This window comes from Phalangium opilio, unplaced genomic scaffold (assembly GCF_054372755.1).
Source record: "Phalangium opilio isolate 3A_F unplaced genomic scaffold, DU_Popi_V2 ptg000063l_1, whole genome shotgun sequence".
Lineage (NCBI taxonomy): Eukaryota > Metazoa > Arthropoda > Arachnida > Opiliones > Phalangiidae > Phalangium > Phalangium opilio.
In genome coordinates, this window is record NW_028324180.1 from 1672563 (window position 1) to 1694328 (window position 21766).

General features: G+C 36.7%; 1 long non-coding RNA gene and 32 other non-coding genes across 33 annotated transcripts; 1 reads left to right on the forward strand and 32 right to left on the reverse strand.

Moving 5' to 3' along the window:
* Window positions 1–226: 226 nt before the first annotated feature.
* Window positions 227–299, reverse strand: TRNAT-UGU (transfer RNA threonine (anticodon UGU)). The gene has a single exon. It is a non-coding gene; the product is annotated as a tRNA-Thr (tRNA).
* Window positions 300–465: 166 nt separating this feature from the next.
* TRNAT-UGU (transfer RNA threonine (anticodon UGU)) lies at window positions 466–538 on the reverse strand. Its single transcript has one exon. It is a non-coding gene; the product is annotated as a tRNA-Thr (tRNA).
* Window positions 539–1183: 645 nt separating this feature from the next.
* Window positions 1184–1256, reverse strand: TRNAT-CGU (transfer RNA threonine (anticodon CGU)). The gene has a single exon. It is a non-coding gene; the product is annotated as a tRNA-Thr (tRNA).
* Window positions 1257–1422: 166 nt separating this feature from the next.
* TRNAT-UGU (transfer RNA threonine (anticodon UGU)) lies at window positions 1423–1495 on the reverse strand. Its single transcript has one exon. It is a non-coding gene; the product is annotated as a tRNA-Thr (tRNA).
* A 644-nt stretch (window positions 1496–2139) lies between these two features.
* Window positions 2140–2212, reverse strand: TRNAT-UGU (transfer RNA threonine (anticodon UGU)). The gene has a single exon. It is a non-coding gene; the product is annotated as a tRNA-Thr (tRNA).
* Window positions 2213–2378: 166 nt separating this feature from the next.
* On the reverse strand, window positions 2379–2451 carry TRNAT-CGU (transfer RNA threonine (anticodon CGU)). Its single transcript has one exon. It is a non-coding gene; the product is annotated as a tRNA-Thr (tRNA).
* Window positions 2452–2617: 166 nt separating this feature from the next.
* TRNAT-UGU (transfer RNA threonine (anticodon UGU)) lies at window positions 2618–2690 on the reverse strand. Its single transcript has one exon. It is a non-coding gene; the product is annotated as a tRNA-Thr (tRNA).
* Window positions 2691–3096: 406 nt separating this feature from the next.
* Window positions 3097–3169, reverse strand: TRNAT-UGU (transfer RNA threonine (anticodon UGU)). Its single transcript has one exon. It is a non-coding gene; the product is annotated as a tRNA-Thr (tRNA).
* A 166-nt stretch (window positions 3170–3335) lies between these two features.
* Window positions 3336–3408, reverse strand: TRNAT-UGU (transfer RNA threonine (anticodon UGU)). Its single transcript has one exon. It is a non-coding gene; the product is annotated as a tRNA-Thr (tRNA).
* Window positions 3409–4053: 645 nt separating this feature from the next.
* TRNAT-CGU (transfer RNA threonine (anticodon CGU)) lies at window positions 4054–4126 on the reverse strand. The gene has a single exon. It is a non-coding gene; the product is annotated as a tRNA-Thr (tRNA).
* Window positions 4127–4292: 166 nt separating this feature from the next.
* On the reverse strand, window positions 4293–4365 carry TRNAT-UGU (transfer RNA threonine (anticodon UGU)). The gene has a single exon. It is a non-coding gene; the product is annotated as a tRNA-Thr (tRNA).
* Window positions 4366–4769: 404 nt separating this feature from the next.
* TRNAT-UGU (transfer RNA threonine (anticodon UGU)) lies at window positions 4770–4842 on the reverse strand. Its single transcript has one exon. It is a non-coding gene; the product is annotated as a tRNA-Thr (tRNA).
* Window positions 4843–5008: 166 nt separating this feature from the next.
* On the reverse strand, window positions 5009–5081 carry TRNAT-UGU (transfer RNA threonine (anticodon UGU)). The gene has a single exon. It is a non-coding gene; the product is annotated as a tRNA-Thr (tRNA).
* A 166-nt stretch (window positions 5082–5247) lies between these two features.
* TRNAT-UGU (transfer RNA threonine (anticodon UGU)) lies at window positions 5248–5320 on the reverse strand. Its single transcript has one exon. It is a non-coding gene; the product is annotated as a tRNA-Thr (tRNA).
* A 166-nt stretch (window positions 5321–5486) lies between these two features.
* Window positions 5487–5559, reverse strand: TRNAT-CGU (transfer RNA threonine (anticodon CGU)). Its single transcript has one exon. It is a non-coding gene; the product is annotated as a tRNA-Thr (tRNA).
* Window positions 5560–5725: 166 nt separating this feature from the next.
* TRNAT-UGU (transfer RNA threonine (anticodon UGU)) lies at window positions 5726–5798 on the reverse strand. Its single transcript has one exon. It is a non-coding gene; the product is annotated as a tRNA-Thr (tRNA).
* Window positions 5799–5964: 166 nt separating this feature from the next.
* TRNAT-UGU (transfer RNA threonine (anticodon UGU)) lies at window positions 5965–6037 on the reverse strand. Its single transcript has one exon. It is a non-coding gene; the product is annotated as a tRNA-Thr (tRNA).
* A 406-nt stretch (window positions 6038–6443) lies between these two features.
* TRNAT-UGU (transfer RNA threonine (anticodon UGU)) lies at window positions 6444–6516 on the reverse strand. The gene has a single exon. It is a non-coding gene; the product is annotated as a tRNA-Thr (tRNA).
* Window positions 6517–6682: 166 nt separating this feature from the next.
* Window positions 6683–6755, reverse strand: TRNAT-UGU (transfer RNA threonine (anticodon UGU)). Its single transcript has one exon. It is a non-coding gene; the product is annotated as a tRNA-Thr (tRNA).
* Window positions 6756–6921: 166 nt separating this feature from the next.
* On the reverse strand, window positions 6922–6994 carry TRNAT-UGU (transfer RNA threonine (anticodon UGU)). The gene has a single exon. It is a non-coding gene; the product is annotated as a tRNA-Thr (tRNA).
* Window positions 6995–7399: 405 nt separating this feature from the next.
* TRNAT-CGU (transfer RNA threonine (anticodon CGU)) lies at window positions 7400–7472 on the reverse strand. The gene has a single exon. It is a non-coding gene; the product is annotated as a tRNA-Thr (tRNA).
* A 166-nt stretch (window positions 7473–7638) lies between these two features.
* TRNAT-UGU (transfer RNA threonine (anticodon UGU)) lies at window positions 7639–7711 on the reverse strand. The gene has a single exon. It is a non-coding gene; the product is annotated as a tRNA-Thr (tRNA).
* Window positions 7712–7877: 166 nt separating this feature from the next.
* Window positions 7878–7950, reverse strand: TRNAT-UGU (transfer RNA threonine (anticodon UGU)). The gene has a single exon. It is a non-coding gene; the product is annotated as a tRNA-Thr (tRNA).
* Window positions 7951–8116: 166 nt separating this feature from the next.
* TRNAT-UGU (transfer RNA threonine (anticodon UGU)) lies at window positions 8117–8189 on the reverse strand. The gene has a single exon. It is a non-coding gene; the product is annotated as a tRNA-Thr (tRNA).
* Window positions 8190–8594: 405 nt separating this feature from the next.
* Window positions 8595–8667, reverse strand: TRNAT-UGU (transfer RNA threonine (anticodon UGU)). The gene has a single exon. It is a non-coding gene; the product is annotated as a tRNA-Thr (tRNA).
* A 166-nt stretch (window positions 8668–8833) lies between these two features.
* TRNAT-UGU (transfer RNA threonine (anticodon UGU)) lies at window positions 8834–8906 on the reverse strand. Its single transcript has one exon. It is a non-coding gene; the product is annotated as a tRNA-Thr (tRNA).
* A 1885-nt stretch (window positions 8907–10791) lies between these two features.
* On the reverse strand, window positions 10792–10864 carry TRNAT-UGU (transfer RNA threonine (anticodon UGU)). Its single transcript has one exon. It is a non-coding gene; the product is annotated as a tRNA-Thr (tRNA).
* A 166-nt stretch (window positions 10865–11030) lies between these two features.
* On the reverse strand, window positions 11031–11103 carry TRNAT-UGU (transfer RNA threonine (anticodon UGU)). Its single transcript has one exon. It is a non-coding gene; the product is annotated as a tRNA-Thr (tRNA).
* Window positions 11104–11269: 166 nt separating this feature from the next.
* TRNAT-UGU (transfer RNA threonine (anticodon UGU)) lies at window positions 11270–11342 on the reverse strand. The gene has a single exon. It is a non-coding gene; the product is annotated as a tRNA-Thr (tRNA).
* Window positions 11343–11747: 405 nt separating this feature from the next.
* Window positions 11748–11820, reverse strand: TRNAT-UGU (transfer RNA threonine (anticodon UGU)). The gene has a single exon. It is a non-coding gene; the product is annotated as a tRNA-Thr (tRNA).
* A 166-nt stretch (window positions 11821–11986) lies between these two features.
* Window positions 11987–12059, reverse strand: TRNAT-CGU (transfer RNA threonine (anticodon CGU)). Its single transcript has one exon. It is a non-coding gene; the product is annotated as a tRNA-Thr (tRNA).
* Window positions 12060–14548: 2489 nt separating this feature from the next.
* LOC149662321 (uncharacterized) lies at window positions 14549–14897 on the forward strand. Its single transcript, XR_016368579.1, has 2 exons — window positions 14549–14622; window positions 14690–14897. It is a non-coding gene; the product is annotated as an uncharacterized LOC149662321 (long non-coding RNA).
* Window positions 14898–21125: 6228 nt separating this feature from the next.
* On the reverse strand, window positions 21126–21198 carry TRNAT-UGU (transfer RNA threonine (anticodon UGU)). Its single transcript has one exon. It is a non-coding gene; the product is annotated as a tRNA-Thr (tRNA).
* Between the last annotated feature and the right edge of the window lie 568 nt (window positions 21199–21766).

Sequence of the window (21766 nt, forward strand, 5' to 3'; positions counted from 1 at the left end):
ATCGAACTCATGATCTCCTTTTTACAAGACAGGCGCTTTAACCACTAAGCCACGGATCCCTGGTTCCGAAGCAAGATTAATGTTGAATATTTCCGTAATTTTACTAAATTAACTCCTTCGCAGTGTTTACCCTAATGTTTGCATTAATTTATATCTCAAGCAACTATTATTTTTAGTTTTTCAAAATTTAATAGCTACGAAAACTAGTTCAAGTACCATAACAACGAGGCTCCGACGAGAATCGAACTCATGACCTCCTGTTTACAAGACAGGCGCTTTAACCACTAAGCCACGGAGCCCTGGTTCCGAAGCAAGATTAATGTTGAATATTTCCGTAATTTTACTAAATTAACTCCTTTGCAGTGTTTACCTATTCTTTGCATTAGTGCATATCTCAAGCAACTATTATTTTTAGTTTTTCAAAATTTAATAGCTACGAAAACTAGTTCAAGTACCATAACAACGAGGCTCCGACGAGAATCGAACTCATGACCTCCTGTTTACAAGACAGGCGCTTTAACCACTAAGCCACGGAGCCCTGGTTCAAAAGCGAGATTAATGCTGAATATTTCCGTAATTTTACTAAATTAACTCGTTTTTAGTTTTACCCTATTGTTTGCATTAATGCATATCTCAACCAGTTATTATTTTTAGTTTTTCAAAATTTTGTAGCTACGAAAACTAGTTCAAGTATCATAACAAGGAGGCTCCGACGACAATCGAACTCATGATCTCCTTTTTACAAGACAGGCGCTTTAACCACTAAGCCACGGATCCCTGGTTCCGAAGCAAGATTAATGTTGAATATTTCCGTAATTTTACTAAATTAACTCCTTCGCAGTGTTTACCCTAATGTTTGCATTAATGCATATCTCAAGCAACTATTATTTTTAGTTTTTCAAAATTTAATAGCTACGAAAACTAGTTCAAGTATCATAACTACAAGGCTCCGATGACAATCGAACTCATGATCTCCTTTTTACAAGACAGGCGCTTTAACCACTAAACCACGGAGCCCTGGTTCCGAAGCAAGATTAATGTTGAATATTTCCGTAATTTTACTAAATTAACTCCTTTGCAGTGTTTACCTATTCTTTGCATTAATGCATTTCTCAAGCAACTATTATTTTAAGTTTTTCAAAATTTAATAGCTACTAAAACTAGTTCAAGTATCATAACAACGAGGCTCCGACGAGAATCGAACTCATGATCTCCTGTTTACGAGACAGGCGCTTTAACCACTATGCCACGGAGCCCCGGTTCCGAAGCGAGATTAATGCTGAATATTTCCGTTATTTTACTAAATTAACTCCTTCGCAGTGTTTACCTATTCTTTGCATTAATGCATATCTCAAGCAACTATTATTTTTAGTTTTTCAAAATTTAATAGCTACGAAAACTAGTTCAAGTACCATAACAACGAGGCTCCGACGAGAATCGAACTCATGACCTCCTGTTTACAAGACAGGCGCTTTAACCACTAAGCCACGGAGCCCTGGTTCAAAAGCGAGATTAATGCTGAATATTTCCGTAATTTTACTAAATTAACTCGTTTTTAGTTTTACCCTATTGTTTCATTAATGCATATATCAACCAGTTATTATTTTTAGTTTTTCAAAATTTAGTAGCTACGAAAACTAGTTCAAGTATCATAACAAGGAGGCTCCGACGACAATCGAACTCATGATCTCCTTTTTACAAGACAGGCGCTTTAACCACTAAGCCACGGAGCCCTGGTTCAAAAGCGAGATTAATGCTGAATATTTCCGTAATTTTACTAAATTAACTCGTTTTTAGTTTTACCCTATTGTTTGCATTAATGCATATCTCAACCAGTTATTATTTTTAGTTTTTCAAAATTTAGTAGCTACGAAAACTAGTTCAAGTATCATAACAAGGAGGCTCCGACGACAATCGAACTCATGATCTCCTTTTTACAAGACAGGCGCTTTAACCACTAAGCCACGGATCCCTGGTTCCGAAGCAAGATTAATGTTGAATATTTCCGTAATTTTACTAAATTAACTCCTTCGCAGTGTTTACCCTAATGTTTGCATTAATGCATATCTCAAGCAACTATTATTTTTAGTTTTTCAAAATTTATTAGCTACGAAAACTAGTTCAAGTACCATAACAACGAGGCTCCGACGAGAATCGAACTCATGACCTCCTGTTTACAAGACAGGCGCTTTAACCACTAGGCCACGGGGCCCTGGTTCCGAAGCAAGATTAATGTTGAATATTTCCGTAATTTTACTAAATTAACTCCTTTGCAGTGTTTACCTATTCTTTGCATTAATGCATTTCTCAAGCAACTATTATTTTAAGTTTTTCAAAATTTAATAGCTACTAAAACTAGTTCAAGTACCATAACAACGAGGCTCCGACGAGAATCGAACTCATGATCTCCTGTTTACGAGACAGGCGCTTTAACCACTATGCCACGGAGCCCCGGTTCCGAAGCGAGATTAATGCTGAATATTTCCGTAATTTTACTAAATTAACTCCTTCGCAGTGTTTACCTATTCTTTGCATTAATGCATATCTCAAGCAACTATTATTTTTAGTTTTTCAAAATTTAATAGCTACGAAAACTTGTTCAAGTACCATAACAACGAGGCTTCGACGAGAATCGAACTCATAACCTCCTGTTTACAAGACAGGCGCTTTAACCACTAAGCCACGGAGCCCTGGTTCAAAAGCGAGATTAATGCTGAATATTTCCGTAATTTTACTAAATTAACTCGTTTTTAGTTTTACCCTATTGTTTGCATTAATGCATATCTCAACCAGTTATTATTTTTAGTTTTTCAAAATTTTGTAGCTACGAAAACTAGTTCAAGTATCATAACAAGGAGGCTCCGACGACAATCGAACTCATGATCTCCTTTTTACAAGACAGGCGCTTTAACCACTAAGCCACGGATCCCTGGTTCCGAAGCAAGATTAATGTTGAATATTTCCGTAATTTTACTAAATTAACTCCTTCGCAGTGTTTACCCTAATGTTTGCATTAATTTATATCTCAAGCAACTATTATTTTTAGTTTTTCAAAATTTAATAGCTACGAAAACTAGTTCAAGTACCATAACAACGAGGCTCCGACGAGAATCGAACTCATGACCTCCTGTTTACAAGACAGGCGCTTTAACCACTAAGCCACGGAGCCCTGGTTCCGAAGCAAGATTAATGTTGAATATTTCCGTAATTTTACTAAATTAACTCCTTTGCAGTGTTTACCTATTCTTTGCATTAGTGCATATCTCAAGCAACTATTATTTTTAGTTTTTCAAAATTTAATAGCTACGAAAACTAGTTCAAGTACCATAACAACGAGGCTCCGACGAGAATCGAACTCATGACCTCCTGTTTACAAGACAGGCGCTTTAACCACTAAGCCACGGAGCCCTGGTTCAAAAGCGAGATTAATGCTGAATATTTCCGTAATTTTACTAAATTAACTCGTTTTTAGTTTTACCCTATTGTTTGCATTAATGCATATCTCAACCAGTTATTATTTTTAGTTTTTCAAAATTTTGTAGCTACGAAAACTAGTTCAAGTATCATAACAAGGAGGCTCCGACGACAATCGAACTCATGATCTCCTTTTTACAAGACAGGCGCTTTAACCACTAAGCCACGGATCCCTGGTTCCGAAGCAAGATTAATGTTGAATATTTCCGTAATTTTACTAAATTAACTCCTTCGCAGTGTTTACCCTAATGTTTGCATTAATGCATATCTCAAGCAACTATTATTTTTAGTTTTTCAAAATTTAATAGCTACGAAAACTAGTTCAAGTATCATAACTACAAGGCTCCGATGACAATCGAACTCATGATCTCCTTTTTACAAGACAGGCGCTTTAACCACTAAACCACGGAGCCCTGGTTCCGAAGCAAGATTAATGTTGAATATTTCCGTAATTTTACTAAATTAACTCCTTTGCAGTGTTTACCTATTCTTTGCATTAATGCATTTCTCAAGCAACTATTATTTTAAGTTTTTCAAAATTTAATAGCTACTAAAACTAGTTCAAGTATCATAACAACGAGGCTCCGACGAGAATCGAACTCATGATCTCCTGTTTACGAGACAGGCGCTTTAACCACTATGCCACGGAGCCCCGGTTCCGAAGCGAGATTAATGCTGAATATTTCCGTTATTTTACTAAATTAACTCCTTCGCAGTGTTTACCTATTCTTTGCATTAATGCATATCTCAAGCAACTATTATTTTTAGTTTTTCAAAATTTAATAGCTACGAAAACTAGTTCAAGTACCATAACAACGAGGCTCCGACGAGAATCGAACTCATGACCTCCTGTTTACAAGACAGGCGCTTTAACCACTAAGCCACGGAGCCCTGGTTCAAAAGCGAGATTAATGCTGAATATTTCCGTAATTTTACTAAATTAACTCGTTTTTAGTTTTACCCTATTGTTTCATTAATGCATATATCAACCAGTTATTATTTTTAGTTTTTCAAAATTTAGTAGCTACGAAAACTAGTTCAAGTATCATAACAAGGAGGCTCCGACGACAATCGAACTCATGATCTCCTTTTTACAAGACAGGCGCTTTAACCACTAAGCCACGGAGCCCTGGTTCCGAAGCAAGATTAATGTTGAATATTTCCGTAATTTTACTAAATTAACTCCTTCGCAGTGTTTAAATATTCTTTGCATTAATGCATATCTCAAGCAACTATTATTTTTAGTTTTTCAAAATTTAATAGCTACGAAAACTAGTTCAAGTACCATAACAACGAGGCTCCGACCAGAATCGAACTCATGACCTCCTGTTTACAAGACAGGCGCTTTAACCACTAAACCACGGAGCCCTGGTTCTAAAGCGAGATTAGTGCTGAATATTTCCGTAATTTTACTAAATTAACTCCTTCGCAGTGTTTACCTATTCTTTGCATTAATGCATTTCTCAAGCAACTATTATTTTAAGTTTTTCAAAATTTAATAGCTACGAAAACTAGTTCAAGTACCATAACAACGAGGCTCCGACGAGAATCGAACTCATGACCTCCTGTTTACAAGACAGGCGCTTTAACCACTAAGCGACGGAGCCCTGGTTCAAAAGCGAGATTAATGCTGAATATTTCCGTAATTTTACTAAATTAACTCCTTCGCAGTGTTTACCAATTCTTTGCATTAATGCATATCTCAAGCAACTATTATTTTTAGTTTTTCAAAATTTAATAGCTACGAAAACTAGTTCAAGTATCATAACAACGAGGCTCCGACGAGAATCGAACTCATGACCTCCTGTTTACAAGACTGGCGCTTTAACCACTAAGCCACGGAGCCCTGGTTCTAAAGCGAGATTAATGCTGAATATTTCCGTAATTTTACTAAATTAACTCTTTCGCAGTGTTTACCAATTCTTTGCATTAATGCATATCTCAACCAGTTATTATTTTTAGTTTTTCAAAATTTAGTAGCTACGAAAACTAGTTCAAGTATCATAACAACGAGGCTCCGACGAGAATCGAACTCATGATCTCCTGTTTACGAGACAGGCGCTTTAACCACTATGCAACGGAGCCCCGGTTCCGAAGCGAGATTAATGCTGAATATTTCCGTAATTTTACTAAATTAACTCCTTCGCAGTGTTTACCTATTCTTTGCATTAATGCATATCTCAAGCAACTATTATTTTTAGTTTTTCAAAATTTAATAGCTACGAAAACTAGTTCAAGTACCATAACAACGAGGCTCCGACGAGAATCGAACTCATGACCTCCTGTTTACAAGACAGGCGCTTTAACCACTATGCCACGGAGCCCCGGTTCCGAAGCGATATTAATGCTGAATATTTCCGTAATTTTACTAAATTAACTCGTTTTTAGTTTTACCCTATTGTTTGCATTAATGCATATCTCAACCAGTTATTATTTTTAGTTTTTCAAAATTTAATAGCTACGAAAACTAGTTCAAGTACCATAACAACGAGGCTCCGACGAGAATCGAACTCATGACCTCCTGTTTACAAGACAGGCGCTTTAACCACTAAGCCACGGAGCCCTGGTTCAAAAGCGAGATTAATGCTGAATATTTCCGTAATTTTACTAAATTAACTCGTTTTTAGTTTTACCCTATTGTTTGCATTAATGCATATCTCAACCAGTTATTATTTTTAGTTTTTCAAAATTTAGTAGCTACGAAAACTAGTTCAAGTATCATAACAAGGAGGCTCCGACGACAATCGAACTCATGATCTCCTTTTTACAAGACAGGCGCTTTAACCACTAAGCCACGGATCCCTGGTTCCGAAGCAAGATTAATGTTGAATATTTCCGTAATTTTACTAAATTAACTCCTTCGCAGTGTTTACCCTAATGTTTGCATTAATGCATATCTCAAGCAACTATTATTTTTAGTTTTTCTAAATTTAATAGCTACGAAAACTAGTTCAAGTACCATAGCAACGAGGCTCCGACGAGAATCGAACTCATGACCTCCTGTTTACAAGACTGGCGCTTTAACCACTAAGCCACGGAGCCCTGGTTCTAAAGCGAGATTAATGCTGAATATTTCCGTAATTTTACTAAATTAACTCCTTCGCAGTGTTTACCAATTCTTTGCTATAATGCATATCTCAAGCAACTATTATTTTTAGTTTTTCAATATTTAATAGCTACGAAAACTAGTTCAAGTACCATAGCAACGAGGCTCCGACGAGAATCGAACTCATGACCTGCTGTTTACAAGACTGGCGCTTTAACCACTAAGCCACGGAGCCCTGGTTCTAAAGCAAGATTAATGCTGAATATTTCCGTAATTTTACTAAATTAACTCCTTCGCAGTGTTTACCAATTCTTTGCATTAATGCATGTCTCAAGCAACTATTATTTTTAGTTTTTCAAAATTTAATAGCTACGAAAACTAGTTCAAGTACCATAGCAACGAGGCTCCGACGAGAATCGAACTCATGACCTGCTGTTTACAAGACTGGCGCTTTAACCACTAAGCCACGGAGCCCTGGTTCTAAAGCAAGATTAATGCTGAATATTTCCGTAATTTTACTAAATTAACTCTTTCGCAGTGTTTACCAATTCTTTGCATTAATGCATATCTCAACCAGTTATTATTTTTAGTTTTTCAAAATTTAGTAGCTACGAAAACTAGTTCAAGTATCATAACAAGGAGGCTCCGACGACAATCGAACTCATGATCTCCTTTTTACAAGACAGGCGCTTTAACCACTAAGCCACGGAGCCCTGGTTCCGAAGCAAGATTAATGTTGAATATTTCCGTAATTTTACTAAATTAACTCCTTTGCAGTGTTTACCTATTCTTTGCATTAATGCATTTCTCAAGCAACTATTATTTTAAGTTTTTCAAAATTTAATAGCTACGAAAACTAGTTCAAGTATCATAACAACGAGGCTCCGACGAGAATCGAACTCATGATCTCCTGTTTACGAGACAGGCGCTTTAACCACTATGCCACGGAGCCCCGGTTCCGAAGCGAGATTAATGCTGAATATTTCCGTAATTTTACTAAATTAACTCCTTCGCAGTGTTTACCTATTCTTTGCATTAATGCATATCTCAAGCAACTATTATTTTTAGTTTTTCAAAATTTAATAGCTACGAAAACTAGTTCAAGTACCATAACAACGAGGCTCCGACGAGAATCGAACTCATGACCTCCTGTTTACAAGACAGGCGCTTTAACCACTAAGCCACGGAGCCCTGGTTCTAAAGCGAGATTAATGCTGAATATTTCCGTAATTTTACTAAATTAACTCCATCGCAGTGTTTACCTATTCTTTGCATTAATGCATATCTCAAGCAACTATTATTTTTAGTTTTTCAATATTTAATAGCTACGAAAACTAGTTCAAGTATCATAACAACGAGGCTCCGACGAGAATCGAACTCATGATCTCCTGTTTACAAGACAGGCGCTTTAACCACTAAGCCACGGAGCCCTGGTTCAAAAGCGAGATTAATGCTGAATATTTCCGTAATTTTACTAAATTAACTCGTTTTTAGTTTTACCCTATTGTTTGCATTAATGCATATCTCAACCAGTTATTATTTTTAGTTTTTCAAAATTTAATAGCTACGAAAACTAGTTCAAGTACCATAACAACGAGGCTCCGACGAGAATCGAACTCATGACCTCCTGTTTACAAGACAGGCGCTTTAACCACTAAGCCACGGATCCCTGGTTCAAAAGCGAGATTAATGCTGAATATTTCCGTAATTTTACTAAATTAACTCGTTTTTAGTTTTACCCTATTGTTTGCATTAATGCATATATCAACCAGTTATTATTTTTAGTTTTTCAAAATTTAGTAGCTACGAAAACTAGTTCAAGTATCATAACAAGGAGGCTCCGACGACAATCGAACTCATGATCTCCTTTTTACAAGACAGGCGCTTTAACCACTAAGCCACGGAGCCCTGGTTCCGAAGCAAGATTAATGTTGAATATTTCCGTAATTTTACTAAATTAACTCCTTCGCAGTATTTACCTATTCTTTGCATTAATGCATATCTCAAGCAACTATTATTTTTAGTTTTTCAAAATTTAATAGCTACGAAAACTAGTTCAAGTACCATAACAACGAGGCTCCGACGAGAATCGAACTCATGACCTCCTGTTTACAAGACAGGCGCTTTAACCACTAAACCACGGAGCCCTGGTTCTAAAGCGAGATTAATGCTGAATATTTCCGTAATTTTACTAAATTAACTCCTTCGCAGTGTTTACCTATTCTTTGCATTAATGCATATCTCAAGCAACTATTATTTTTAGTTTTTCAAAATTTAATAGCTACGAAAACTAGTTCAAGTACCATAACAACGAGGCTCCGACGAGAATCGAACTCATGACCTCCTGTTTACAAGACAGGCGCTTTAACCACTAAGCCACGGAGCCCTGGTTCAAAAGCGAGATTAATGCTGAATATTTCCGTAATTTTACTAAATTAACTCGTTTTTACCTCTCCGAGTGACGATGACGTCACGGAGAGGTATTACACCGGCCGTGTCTGTCTGTCTGTCTGTCTGTCTGTGTGTCTGTCTGTCTGTCAGACCCCACGTGACCGCGTTCGCAGTTTACAAATCGGAGCAAACAAATTCCCGATTTCCGGAACGCGATCGCGGTTCACGGAAATTTGGCCATTCATCTACCAACACCAGTCATTACTAACCGGCTTCTAAGCACCACAATCTGCTGGTCTTTGTCCATCCCACATGGACACTAGCCTGTACTTGCTGGCTCGGAAGCACCACCATCTTCTGTTCTTCGTCAATCCCACATTGACACCAGCCTGTACTTGCTGGCTCGTAAGCACCACCATCTTCTTTTCTTCGTCAATCCCACATTGACACCAGCTTCTATGCACCACCATCTTCAGGTCTTTGTCCATTCCGGCTTCTTCTCCATCGTTATCGTTCGGTTTTAAGATATACGCGGCGATCGGCTAGGGTTACGAGAAACGTCTAGCCTCCCAATGGTAGGGCTTCCACCAAAGGTTCACGCGAATGCGTTTTTATCTATTATTATAATGGAAACGAATTGTATATATACCCCAAAATTTGAAGAAAGCGGGCAAGAGGGGTACCCTTCACTTTAAACGTCAATATTAGCAAAGTTTCGAAAGATAATAGGAACAACTTTATTTTAAACGATTTAACTATTTTTAAAGTTATTTACTGGCGATTAAAATAATTAATATCATTTATATTTAATTAATTATTTAAGGAAAACTTATTTCTATGTAATTACACAAGTGAGAGTTTATATAGAACGAGTAATGAAGATTGCATCCGAATCAAAACACTACACGCATATCAAAGTTAATATAAAGCGAGTAGGATGATAAGATCTCTTACAAAACGATAACATTTCCTTTTTGCAGAATATTAAATGGAAATATTTTAAATATTTTTCGGCATTACGATTCTTTAAGTAGTTGTGTAGCTATAAAGCTCTGTTTCATCTTAATATTCCAAGAACATCTTTAGATATTAACATTTCAAATTTGGTGATTACTTTTTAATTCAGCTCTACTACATTTATATATAGTGTAATCGCATTTTTTTATATTCGTTAGATAATATGGATGTTAATTCTTCATCTATCCAAAAGTGTTGAAACGATTGGGTCTGTGAAATAAGATACCCTAGATTTAAACTAGAATTGACCTTGTTTCGCCTCCTCTTATAGGAGGTGTTAACGGTTCAGAGTGAGCCGAAAGTTAAATACACCCTTCAGTGATACAATTTAGGTCCTCATTAGAATTATTGAGGATAAAAAGGAAATTGTTAAACGCTTAAGCCTTTGCTAAAGAGCTTGGCAATATTTCGCCAATTTGAACTATGTATTTCCGGTTTTTCTCATTGGCTGGTGGACCTGTGTTTAGAAAGTAAATTCGTCTCGGCTCGGAGAGGTTCACTTTGGTTTCCCAACTTGTTAGTTTTACCCTATTGTTTGCATTAATGCGTATCTCAACCAGTTATTATTTTTAGTTTTTCAAAATTTAGTAGCTACGAAAACTAGTTCAAGTATCATAACAAGGAGGCTCCGACGACAATCGAACTCATGATCTCCTTTTTACAAGACAGGCGCTTTAACCACTAAGCCACGGATCCCTGGTTCCGAAGCAAGATTAATGTTGAATATTTCCGTAATTTTACTAAATTAACTCCTTCGCAGTGTTTACCCTAATGTTTGCATTAATGCATATCTCAAGCAACTATTATTTTTAGTTTTTCAAAATTTAATAGCTACGAAAACTAGTTCAAGTACCATAGCAACGAGGCTCCGACGAGAATCGAACTCATGACCTCCTCTTTACAAGACTGGCGCTTTAACCACTAAGCCACGGAGCCCTGGTTCTAAAGCGAGATTAATGCTGAATATTTCCGTAATTTTACTAAATTAACTCCTTCGCAGTGTTTACCAATTCTTTGCATTAATGCATATCTCAAGCAACTATTATTTTTAGTTTTTCAATATTTAATAGCTACGAAAACTAGTTCAAGTATCATAACAACGAGGCTCCGACGAGAATCGAACTCATGATCTCCTGTTTACAAGACAGGCGCTTTAACCACTAAGCCACGGAGCCCTGGTTCAAAAGCGAGATTAATGCTGAATATTTCCGTAATTTTACTAAATTAACTCGTTTTTAGTTTTACCCTATTGTTTGCATTAATGCATATCTCAACCAGTTATTATTTTTAGTTTTTCAAAATTTAATAGCTACGAAAACTAGTTCAAGTACCATAACAACGAGGCTCCGACGAGAATCGAACTCATGACCTCCTGTTTACAAGACAGGCGCTTTAACCACTAAGCCACGCAGCCCTGGTTCAAAAGCGAGATTAATGCTGAATATTTCCGTAATTTTACTAAATTAACTGGTTTTTAGTTTTACCCTATTGTTTGCATTAATGCATATCTCAACCAGTTATTATTTTTAGTTTTTCAAAATTTAGTAGCTACGAAAACTAGTTCAAGTATCATAACAAGGAGGCTCCGACGACAATCGAACTCATGATCTCCTTTTTACAAGACAGGCGCTTTAACCACTAAGCCACGGAGCCCTGGTTCCGAAGCAAGATTAATGTTGAATATTTCCGTAATTTTACTAAATTAACTCCTTCGCAGTGTTTACCTATTCTTTGCATTAATGCATATCTCAAGCAACTATTATTTTTAGTTTTTCAAAATTTAATAGCTACGAAAACTAGTTCAAGTACCATAACAACGAGGCTCCGACGAGAATCGAACTCATGACCTCCTGTTTACAAGACAGGCGCTTTAACCACTAAACCACGGAGCCCTGGTTCTAAAGCGAGATTAATGCTGAATATTTCCGTAATTTTACTAAATTAACTCCTTCGCAGTGTTTACCTATTCTTTGCATTAATGCATTTCTCAAGCAACTATTATTTTAAGTTTTTCAAAATTTAATAGCTACTAAAACTAGTTCAAGTATCATAACAACGAGGTTCCGACGAGAATCGAACTCATGATCTCCTGTTTACGAGACAGGCGCTTTAACCACTATGCCACGGAGCCCCGGTTCCGAAGCGAGATTAATGCTGAATATTTCCGTAATTTTACTAAATTAACTCCTTCGCAGTGTTTAATTAATTTATAGGAAATAAATCCATTACCAGTAAAATCAGGAGATTGAATTAAATTCTAAAGAGTAGTAAAATACGGATTGTCTTTAAAATTATATAGAAAAATAAAATATCCGCGCTTCAGTCAACTGGAAAAAACTCTTATCGTTTTGTTTTTCAGGCTTGGGCAAACCAAGTCCTTTTTTATATAATATCTGTTCCTTCAGTCTGCATTTGTATTAATCTATTATAAAACAATTTTTTGCCTGAAATGCGAAATTTTTCACTTCTAGGACGAGGTTAAAAATGGTTCTACACTTCTACTAATTCTTATAAGATACGGCTCACAATTCGTTTTAGAACCCGAGCTTAATAGTCAACTTCAAAACCAACATCCTACCACGATTTTTAAACTATCAAATCCGTATCTTTTACAGTACACTCTACGATTACAATTATCCATGACATTGCGTTCACTGCCCTTGTACGTTTACAGTGAGTGGCACCGTGGCCAGTTGTTTTAATAAAAATACCTAGGCCACAGGTCCAGTTTAAAAAAAAAATCCTTATTTCCAACACTGATCCATCTATCCTTATGCCTTACTGAAGGCTACAGTGAAATATCCATGAAGCGTAAGCTTTTATTATAAATCCATGGCCTAAGTAAGGCAACTTAAGCCTTGGTCGAAACTAACATCTAAAATATAAATTAAAAAGGTATCTTAAGTATATAATTTCAACCGAGACACATAATTAAACGAAAAATAGACCCGCCAAAGAAATTTTTAATTCTAGGAGAGCGGTCGCTCTCTTAGATAAGACCTGATACTCCCTCTAATGCTAAAGGAGGGTTTTTTGATTGACCGTAACTTTTTTCGTATTGTGTTTGCAGCTTTGAAATTTTGCCAGTGAACTAAAATTCGGGCCCTAATTTTGTGGTTAAAATTTCAAGGAGATCCAACTAATAGTTAATTCTATAAAGAAAAAAGTTGTTAAGGGTGGTTTTAGAATCCATAAAATTAATCAGACATTTGGTGAAAGATACTATATTGTTCCATAGAGATAACATGGGATTTTATTGAAAAATGACCTTAATTGGGATCGTGTATAAAGAAAACTATTCATTCGTTACGTTTGGGAACCATCTTAAATTAAAGATAACAGTCCATAGATGTGCCTTCCCTTAGTTTCATTAAGATAAATTAAGTTTAAGTATTGATTTTTATCATTATTAACACATACTTTGACTTACGTTGTTTTGGGTATTGGAATTACGGCGTTTTACCACTGTTAGAGACAAGCATTTTAGCCCTCATTTTTTATATTGGACTTACGGCGTTTGTGTCGTGATTCACGCCGTTAGCGGGATATTAAGCAAGAAAAACATGGCGTTTGAGCTGTCGGTTAAAATTAAAATTTTGGATTTGGAATTAAACTGGAGGCTAATTACGTATGATTTTTATTGTTTTCACAACAAAAAACGTCAATGAAATTTACTAAAATTAATTTTAAATTTAAAAGCAGACAGAATATTTTATTATTAACGAATTTCGCTAAGCTAATTTCGTTAAGCCTCGGTCAAGGTAGCGTTACCGTTATGTTGTCTGTCAGGGGTAAATAACGAAAGGAGTTAGAGACGCTAGCTTCCGTAGTGTAGAATACAGTGGGACCTTGAAACGTCATAGAATTTGTAACTAACGTAGTGCCATCTTTGGAACTGTATTGTAAATAAGAGCAGAACCTTAAAACTTTTGCCTTAAAATCTCGCGCCGCAAGGTATTCTGGGTAAAGTAAAATGGCGGGTGTCGAACTGTCGATGTTGTGAAGTCGTCTCATAAATCAACCCAATATAATTATTATATTCAAACGCGAGTAAACAGCGATTTAAAGAAGAAAGATAAGTCAACAATTTGCAATTTGAAGCCGGGGAAATCCTCAAAATGTGATCAAACTCTTTTTGCCGTAAGTGCGCGGTTACAGAGTCGGCCCAGTGAGCCAAGGCTTAGTGGGGACTGTGGGATCAGGATCATCGACTGTATCTGTGACTAAAGAAATTAAAACAACTAAAACTGTATTGAAGGATGCAAAAACGACATTTAATTCCATTTCATTATCGAATAAGGAATTTACCAACTTTAAAGTTGCCTGTTTCTAATTCAAGTGCACCTTAATGAATAAACTTTACTCTAACCCTAATTGTCACTCAGTCGTAAGCAGACGAACACTAGCAGACGAATACTAGCAGACAGGAGAAAATCGATATCCCAGCATGCCTTTCGAATCTTTGCTGCCACGCTATTGGTTGCAAAATATCATACTTATTTTGAATTATAGGCGGCGCGACCGAGGCGTTTTCTCTTTTCTGTGTCTACGTTTGAAAGTCCCACTGTATTCTACACTACGGAAGCTAGCGTCTCTAACTCCTTTCGTTATTTACCCCTGTGTCTGTTGATGTTATAGGAATAGGCAACATTAACTTCGGTTGAGATAAAAGCTAGACAATACGAATACTGTTGGTATGTTCAAATTAATTATTAATCTTACTGGTAGATCAATTAATTACTACATTATTATCTGTGACAGCTAGGACACATCAATCAGCTGTAGTGGTAAATTTTACACCTTGATGATGAACCCTCCGCTGGCTGAATGCTAGCGACAACTTTTCAAGGGAAATAATGACAAACAGAACTGTATATAGTCTTTCATTTAATAACATTCTATATTTGCATTATTTAAATTTAAATTTTGTATTAAACGTGCAAAAGATTGCTGTTCATTGGTTCTCTAACATGTTTTCTTAATTTTCGACATACTAACGTAGCTTTTGTATTTTGAGGGCGCGTTTTTTTTAAAGGCGTTTATAACACGATGTATAGTTAAAATTATATTTATTTTGGTTTATGTTTAATGTGTAACACACTGTTCAGTGTTACAGTAGTTCTGCAACTAAGCCTTCAAAGTTTCTGAAATTATTGTAGGTAAATATCAAAGAAACGAAAGTGTTCATTTTCAAAAATTGTTTCAAACTAACACTCACAGGTCTTGGTTCTGGTTTTAAGGGGATCCATTCTCAGGCTCTTTATTTCATAACGTTTTTTGTTTGGTTAATTAACATAAATTTTTTGGTTAAATATGTAATACACTAGTTTTTGGTAAGTTTCAGAAATTAACGGAGCCGAATGACAAAGAGATGGATTTAATAGCTTTCATTTCAACATAATTAAAACCATATAGATTTATTCATTTAATAACTTTTTTCGATTGAAATTAGGCCTAAAAAGTCAGGGAAAAGTCTGGGATATTGAAAATGGGCCAAAAAAGTCAGGGAAAAGTCTGGGAAATTGAAAATGGGCCTAAAAAGTCTGGGACAAGTTTGGAAAATTGAAAATGGGCCTCAAAAGTCAGGGACAAGTCTGGGAAATTGAAAATGAGCCTGAAAAGTCAGGGAAAACTCTGGAAAATTGAAAATGGGCCTGAAAAGTCAGGGAAAAGTCTGGAAAATTGAAAATGGGCCTAAAACGTCTGGGACAAGTTTGGAAAATTGAAAATGGGCCTCAAAAGTCAGGGACAAGTCTGGGAAATTGAAAATGGGCTTGAAAAGTCTGGGACAAGTCTGGGAAATTGAAAATGGGCCTGAAAAGTCTGGGACAAGTCTGGAAAATTGAAAATGGGCCTAAGACGTCTGGGACAAGTTTGGAAAATTGAAAATGGGCCTCAAAAGTCAGGGACAAGTCTGGGAAATTGAAAATGTGCCTGAAAAGTCTGGGACAAGTCTGGGAAATTGAAAATGTGCCTGAAAAGTCTGGGACAAGTCTGGAAAATTGAAAATGGGCCTAAAACGTCTGGGACAAGTTTGGAAAATTGAAAATGGGCCTGAAAAGTCTGGGACAAGTTTGGAAAATTGAAAATGGTCCTAAAAAGTCTGGAAAATTGAAAATGGGCCTAAGACGTCTGGGACAAGTTTGGAAAATTGAAAATGGGCCTCAAAAGTCAGGGACAAGTCTGGGAAATTGAAAATGAGCCTGAAAAGTCAGGGAAAACTCTGGAAAATTGAAAATGGGCCTGAAAAGTCAGGGAAAAGTCTGGAAAATTGAAAATGGGCCTAAAACGTCTGGGACAAGTTTGGAAAATTGAAAATGGGCCTCAAAAGTCAGGGACAAGTCTGGGAAATTGAAAATGGGCTTGAAAAGTCTGGGACAAGTCTGGGAAATTGAAAATGGGCCTGAAAAGTCTGGGACAAGTCTGGAAAATTGAAAATGGGCCTAAGACGTCTGGGACAAGTTTGGAAAATTGAAAATGGGCCTCAAAAGTCAGGGACAAGTCTGGGAAATTGAAAATGTGCCTGAAAAGTCTGGGACAAGTCTGGGAAATTGAAAATGTGCCTGAAAAGTCTGGGACAAGTCTGGAAAATTGAAAATGGGCCTAAAACGTCTGGGACAAGTTTGGAAAATTGAAAATGGGCCTGAAAAGTCTGGGACAAGTTTGGAAAATTGAAAATGGTCCTAAAAAGTCTGGGAAATTGAAAATGGGCCTAAAAAGTCTGGGACAAGTTTGGAAAATTGAAAATGGGCCTCAAAAGTCAGGGACAAGTCTGGGAAATTGAAAATGAGCCTGAAAAGTCAGGGACAAGTCTGGGAAATTGAAAATGAGCCTGAAAAGTCAGGGAAAAGTCTGGAAAATTGAAAATGGGCCTGAAAAGTCAGGGAAAAGTCTGGAAAATTGAAAATGGGCCTAAAACGTCTGGGACAAGTTTGGAAAATTGAAAATGGGCCTCAAAAGTCAGGGACAAGTCTGGGAAATTGAAAATGGGCCTGAAAAGTCTGGGACAAGTCTGGGAAATTGAAAATGGGCCTGAAAAGTCTGGGACAAGTCTGGAAAATTGAAAACGGGCCTAAGACGTCTGGGACAAGTTTGGAAAATTGAAAATGGGCCTCAAAAGTCAGGGACAAGTCTGGGAAATTGAAAATGGGCCTGAAAAGTCTGGGACAAGTCTGGGAAATTGAAAATGGGCCTGAAAAGTCTGGGACAAGTCTGGGAAATTGAAAATGTGCCTGAAAAGTCTGGGACAAGTCTGGAAAATTGAAAATGGGCCTAAAACGTCTGGGACAAGTTTGGAAAATTGAAAATGGGCCTGAAAAGTCTGGGACAAGTTTGGAAAATTGAAAATGGTCCTAAAAAGTCTGGGAAATTGAAAATGGGCCTGAAAAGTCAGGTAAAAGTCTGGGAAAGTGAAAATGGACCTTTTTAAAGGTCAGGGAAAATATATTAGAGGGAAAGTCTGGATAACAGTATCAGGGTAACCAGAAAATGTGTTGTCTGACTGTCTGACATTTCTCATTTCTAATTATTTAAATTCAAAGGGCTGTATTAACTTCTAACCTGACAGGTTAGTAGTAAACAAATACCGGGCTGCCAGGCTGTCTCTTACACAACAAAGTTGGCCATTCTCGCTTATAAGAAATGAATCTTTGTCATATGCATGGCCTTCAGGAGCCCCAGGACTCCCAACAGAAGCAGGGTGGGAAATAAGGATTTTTTTTCAAACTAGACATTGGGCCAGCCTGGAATAAATATACTGGTCTATGACCATTGACCAGGGCGCGTTGTCTGGTAAACTAATGAAGTGGAATTTAAATAGTTGAGATAATGTCTGGACCCTGGTTTAATACCCTAGAATTTTCTTTGTGGTCCCGTAGACCACTGACCCCCTCCGATTTAATTTTTAACTGGTCATTTGACCTGTGCCACCGCCTTATTTCCCACGCTGAACTGAAGTGAAGATTTCTTTTGCCCGGAGCATAACCTACTCGATGACGCGCTATCGTCAACATAGGTAACAGTAGCGCTAGTTAATTCAGGATACCGATATCTAATTTGCTCAAATCAGGGTAGAATATATATAGGACGTGTGTCCAGCGACCCCCTGTTTGACTGGAAAATTTATAGGACATTGTCCACTGGAGTGCGCAAAAATTGTGCCGCGTCTTCAAAATCAAACTATCAGAACTTCGGAAAAATTTACTGGTCAACTGTCCAGTGACCCCCTTAGTGTTTAAAATATTTATGGGACATTATAAAATTTTATTGCACAATGTCCAGTGTTCTGTGCTTATTTCATTGCCAGGACTCCCAACTGAAGCATAGCCCACTCGATCCGCGCTACTGGACGCTGCACTGCGGCTGCTCGAGTGGGCTATGACTGAAGTGAAGATTTCTTTTTCTCTGAGCATAGCCTACTCGATCACGCGCAACACATCGCAGGGTGGGAAATAAGGATTTTTTTAAACTGGACATTAGGCCAGCGACCCTCCCGAGTCCTGACTTGCAATAAATAAACTGGTCCGTGACCATTGACCAGAGCACGTCGTCTGCTAAACTAAAGAAGTGGATAATTAAAATATTATTATTTTAATGTGTGGACTCTAGTTTCCCTTCAATTTTCTTAGTAGTCTCGTGGACCACTGTTCCTCCGATTTAATTTTTGGACTGGACCAAGCAATTTTTATACTGTTCATTTGTCCTGTGTCACCGCCTTATTTCACACGCTGGCGCGAGTTGCTTTGCGTTGTCGAGTGCGTGATGGAATGGGCTATGCCTGGAGTCCCAAGTCACTCCCAACCTCCGCGACTTCCTACCCAAATTCCCACTAGCATAGCCCACTCGATCACGCTCTCTTTTCTCCGCCTACATATTTTGAAGAGGGTACTTTTTAGGCGTATTAGCAATCTTGAAACATCTTTGTGGACTTTTAGGGTAGCCCTGGCTATATTGTGTTTAAGGTTTTAAGCTTAATATCAAACAGACGATAGTTAATGCTACAAAAAGTTTGAAATTGACAATCACGGATCGTCTTTGTGAAGTTTTAAGGATATCCGAATTTCATATTGGGCTTATGAAAATTTTGAGCTAAAGCTTAAACGGACATAAATCAGCGTTTTTAAAAATTGTGTAAAATTTTCAATTTGGTCCTATTTCTGGAATTTTTAGGGGAGCGCCTCGCGTTTGAATAAACGATTGTAAAAAATTGTATTACGTTAATTATCATAAGACTACAAACTTCTAATGATTTAAGTTTTTGTTTTTGAAGTATCATTACAAATAAATGTTTGATTGAGCTAAAGTTACGGTCACCTTTATATATGTTTCTGCTTAGTGCAGATTTTGAAAATGTAAAACAGTTTCTTAACAATCTTAATTAAAATGAAGACTGAAGGAACAGATATTAATCAAAAATGTCTTGATTAGAATCAAGACCTGAAAAGTATCGATAAGACTGAGGTTATCACTTGACTGAAGGATCAGATATTAATTTTTCTTTTTAATTGAAACTTAAAGGCATGCTTAAGAAAAAACAACGTTCCATTACCGTTTTCCGTTGAAATAACTTATTTTACTGCTAATCAATTTCAAAAATTTACTTATCTCGGCTTTTCGACCACAATTCCATTCCCCGAAAACATTTTATCATTACATTGTTACAGTAAAATTAATTACTTTTGGGAGATACCGTGTCAAAATAAGCTATAAAACAACAAGAAAAACTGTAATAGTGGTCTGTTTAGCCATGAAAACAGCCTTTAAATAGTTAAAAGCTCCATATAACCCTTTCGAGACTATAGCGCGAGCAGCTTTCTTCCGTGAGCATGGATCGAGTGGGCTATGATCCAAGGGAATTTTTTCGCTGTTATCTGCTATTTTCACGGACCACTCGTTCACGCCAAATCAATCTTTCACCTCACTTGAATTTTTCATGATTATATTAAGATTTGAAGGAACAAAATTCCAGATTACTATTTTCACTACCATCTCCCTCTGGTAACCTGAAGCAAACTTTCCTCTCATTTTGCTGCTCATTACCGGTGTCATTCCCTTGAGTTTCAGTTCTTTATAACTACTATCATGAGTTTATTTATTTCAAACCAAAATATAAAAAAATTGGATTCTTTTTCCTTTTGTGCTACTTAGAATTTACAAATGTATATAACGTTGTTACATGCCATATCAAATAGTCTCTAACCATTGTTAGAAACTAAAGAGAGAAATTGCGGAGTAACAATGATCATGCCCTGAACTATGAGAAAGAACAATACGACGGTTGACTAAAGTACACTTGATATTACATCATTTTGCAAAACCGCGAGTAAAAATCTTACTGTCACTATTGAATTTACCGCCATTTCTTTTAGAATAAATAAAATGTTCCACTGCAAAGCGTGCCAGGACGAATGGGGATGTAATGTCTTAAGGAACCTTTTTAAAACGCAAAACCATACACGTACTCTCTCAAAAGTAATTAATGTAATGATAAAATGTTTTCGGGGAATGGAATTGTGGTCGAAAAGCCGAGATAAGTAAATTTTTGAAATTGATTACCAGTAAAATAAGTTATTTCAACGGAAAACGGTAATGGAACGTTGTTTTTTCTTAAGCATGCCTTTAAGTTTCAATTAAAAAGAAAAATTAATATCTGATCCTTCAGTCAAGTGATAACCTCAGTCTTATCGATACTTTTCAGGTCTTGATTCTAATCAAGACATTTTTGATTAATAAATATAGTGTTATATTTATTGAAAAATATCAAGTTAAAGTTTCAAGGCGGTGAAAGGGCAAATTAGCGTCGTCTACTGTAGAGTAATGAACAATTAGCGTCGTCTGCTGTAGAATAATCTTTTGAGGTACTTACATTTTTAATTAAATTAACATACTTAGACTTAATTAATTTTGATGAAACTTGAAAAAGGAACACCTTGAATAGTTACTTGTTAATTTGAAAGTATTCCGAAACGTAACTTCGCTTTAGTTTTTAAATGATTCGATGTACAGGAGCACCAAAAACCCCATGTTATTCCTATGGGAAAATAAGCGAAAATCTGTGAATTTTCATTTAACATTACGGGAGGGTGTGGGATCTTATCTAGAAGGGCCTACCGGCCCTCTAGAATATCTCAAGCAACTATTATTATTAGTTTTTCAAAATTTAAAAGATAAGAAAACTAGTTCAAGTATCATAACAACGAGGCTCCGACGAGAATCGAACTCATGATCTCCTGTTTACAAGACAGGCGCTTTAACCACTAAGCCACGGAGCCCTGGTTCAAAAGCGAGATTAATGCTGAATATTTCCGTAATTTTACTAAATTAACTCGTTTTTAGTTTAACCCTATTGTTTGCATTAATGCATATCTCAACCAGTTATTATTTTTAGTTTTTCAAAATTTAGTAGCTATGAAAACTAGTTCAAGTATCATAACAACGAGGCTCCGACGAGAATCGAACTCATGATCTCCTTTTTACAAGACAGGCGCTTTAACAACTAACCCACGGAGCCCTGGTTCCGAAGTGAGATTAGTGTTGAATATTTCCGTAATTATACTAAATTAAATCCTTCGCAGTGTTAACCTATTCTTTGCATTAATGCATATCTCAACCAGTTATTATTTTTAGTTTTTCAAAATTTAGTAGCTATGAAAACTAGTTCAACGAGGCTCCGACGAGAATCGAACTCATGATCTCCTTTTTACAAGACAGGCGCTTTAACCACTAACCCACGGAGCCCTGGTTCCGAAGTGAGATTAGTGTTGAATATTTCCGTAATTTTACTAAATTAACTCCTTCGCAGTGTTTACCCTAATGTTTGCATTAATGCATATCTCAAGC